This window comes from Nuphar pumila, chromosome 10, assembly GCF_984573655.1.
Source record: "Nuphar pumila chromosome 10, dmNupPumi1.hap1.1, whole genome shotgun sequence".
NCBI classification, from domain to species: Eukaryota; Viridiplantae; Streptophyta; class Magnoliopsida; order Nymphaeales; family Nymphaeaceae; genus Nuphar; species Nuphar pumila.
The window spans coordinates 93,710,219-93,713,258 of NC_143258.1; the positions used below are offsets into that span (position 1 = coordinate 93,710,219).

General features: G+C 38.4%; 1 pseudogene; it reads right to left on the reverse strand.

The window, feature by feature from the left end:
- Nucleotides 1–1,468: 1,468 nt before the first annotated feature.
- LOC149827401 (transcription factor MYB53-like) lies at nucleotides 1,469–2,835 on the reverse strand (annotated as a pseudogene).
- Nucleotides 2,836–3,040: the final 205 nt, after the last annotated feature.

Here is a 3,040-nt window from a genome sequence, read left to right on the forward strand (position 1 = left end):
AAAAAAAAAAACTTTCGACTCCTGCTTGAAAGGTCTAAGTTTTAATTTATTACCCATCTCCTTAATTTCAAAAATAAAACATTCATTTCCAAAGAATTGCTTATTTTAAGTTATGATTCTTGTGTTTTGCAAAACCTAAACGTACCTTTTTATGATTCTTTTGGGCCATGGTCAATGTAAACAATCCTCCCTTTTAAAGCTTTTTTTTTCAAAACTTTCCGACCTTTTGCTAGGTGAATAAGCAATGCACACCAAATTGTGTTGAGGGGGGCAGCCTTAGGAAAATGGTCCGTCTCATTAATCCCGCACTTGTGCGGTGCTCATCTCTATACACAAGGATCACCAGGACTTGATCATTTGGTGCAGTATACTTTTTCCTCCAAACCATAAGAGAGATTATCAAGACTTGATCGTTTGCTCACATCTCCTGCACCTTGATCAACGCAAAGTACAATTCTGGTCTTTTTATTTGGCTTGGCTGAGAACATATTTTATATTAAGTTAAGTTTATGTGTTTCTTTTGACCCTTATGGGGTGTTTGGATGCACCCATCTATTATGATAAACTTGATAAGCGGGGAAACTCCATCTTGCTCAATAATAGAAATCCCACTTTTATCATTTTTGGGGAGAGAAAAGACAAATAAATCCCATTTTATCTTGTTTATCTGGATAAGTGGGCATGTCCAAAGACCATCTTAGAGACTTAAGTATACGTTAGTCCGACATTCTCACTTATATTAGACTGCCATAGAGAAAACAGTAACAGATACAAATGGGCTTTTGGAGAACTTATCCGCACCAAATACATTGCGTCTAAAAAAATCATAAGTATTTGAAACATGACATTTGCAGATGAACAAAGCACAATAGAGAAAAAGGTCGCTTAATTATTCTATACATCTCAATGACTATATAGTAGGTAGGGAAGTTGACCATTTTACACGGTGGGATGTATACTAGGCCATGGAATACCTAACTGTAAGAAAAAATGCAGTATGGGCAAAGCTTTTATAAAATGAATGAATATTGCTGCACATTCAGACCCTTGACAATCAAGTAAAAGTTCTCCATTTATGTGTAAGCCAAAAGCTTCCACAATGGCACTGCTTTTACATCTGAGAACCCCTCTTTTCTTTATTTATACACAATCCTCGTCATCATTAAGCATAAGTGTCCACTTTAAATGAGTTTGATTCAGCAGCTTTATGCACCTCTTTCACCATTAATCCTACGATTGTAATCGGCAGCATACTGTAGCTCATGACCATGATTACAATCATTCCCACGTGAAACTGCTACAATTTCAACTTTGAGTAACATTCAATGCAGTTCACCTTCATGGCCAATTAATTCTCCCTCCCAATATGTACCATGATGAAATACTCTTCTTTCATCAGATATCGCTTTTAATAAAAGCCAACCTTAAGCTGAAAATAGATAGCAGTCTATGAAAATAACAACATCCATTAGTATCCAAGTTCTCAGTTTGAAGGGAAGCTGACACTCACGTGAAGATTTTTAGATAGAGAAGACGGTGATGAAGTCATGATGGGGTCATCAAGGCATAGCATGCCATCCATGGCCACATTTGGTTCATGGGCATCATGGTATGAGGTGGATGTGAAATATGAAGCATTGGATATGTCATGATCAATACCTTCATTTTTAGTTGGTGTGCCATATTCATCCATGTTGCATGGATTTGGCATCAAGATGGAATCAGATGAACAGCATGACTGGTCAAAAGAAGCACCAATGATCTCTGAATTGTTGTCTTGAAGGTAGTATGATGGAAATCCACCAATATTATAGATGTTTGGCAGGTGATTTTGATAATGGGAAGAGCATTCTGATGGTGCAACTGCCCATTCTGCAGTATGGTTGGTCCCATTTCCCTTCAAAACTTTATGACCAACAAGAACTTGATTCAGGGATGGTGGTGAGAAATGTGTTCCAGGAACAGAAATCTGATCTTGAAAAGGAATGATGGGACTCAAGGAGTTCATATTCATGGATGGAATCTCATTAGAAATTGATTCATCATTTTGTGTTGAACCTGTACCACCAGTGACCAGCTTCTTCTTTATGCAAGAGTTCCAGAAGTTCTTCACCTCGTTGTCTGTTCTTCCAGGCAGATGCCTTGCTATCTGAGCCCATCTGTGGGATAAAAAAATGACAAGTGATCTGATTCTTGAACGTACTAGTAACTGAAACATGCCAAAGACAACCACAATATGAAGATAATGATAATAAAATATCCTCTGTCAAAAAAAAAAGATAATAAAATAGAAAGATTAGATGAAGTTTGTAAACCATATGAAGAGCAACCTATTTCCAAGTGTTGCATGGAGCTGAATGATAAGAAACTCTTCTTGGGGAGAGAAGTTTCCTCTTTTCAGATCAGGCCTGAGGTAATTAATCCATCTTAACCTGCAACTCTTGCCACATCTTTGAAGGCCTGTCACATGTCCACACAAGAAAGCAAGTGTTAAACAAAGAAAATAAGCTAATCTGGGAGAGCTATTGAATTAAAGATCTATAGGTTTCACAGAGAGAGAGAGAGAGAGAGTATTAAGTAAAGAAAGTGAAATAAACTGCAGAACCATTGAAAGATCTATAGGTCAGAGAGAGAGAGAGAGAGAGAGATGGTTCTAGAGTGCAAGTCTTGAGAGAGATTGTTCTAGAGTGCAAGTCTTTCACCTGCTTGATTTGGTACAGAACTCCAGCAACCATGGCCATAGTTGGTGATGTAATTAATAAGCTTCTCATCTTCTTCAGGCGACCAGAGCCCTCTCCTAACCTTCTCTTTACTGCAGCAAGAATGGTGGCCCATATTCCCTTCCTTCCCAGTTGCAGGATTCTCACCAGAATTAAAACCTTCCTGAAATTGCCTAACACAAGAAAAGCAAGCGGAGGTAAAGTGGAGTTCTTGATCAGAGCATATCAGCTTGTGGGCAACAGCAAAAACACAAAGCTAGACCTATCAGAAGAAGTGGGCACCCTTTGAATTCAACGAGGGTGCTTGCTGCCTAAGGATG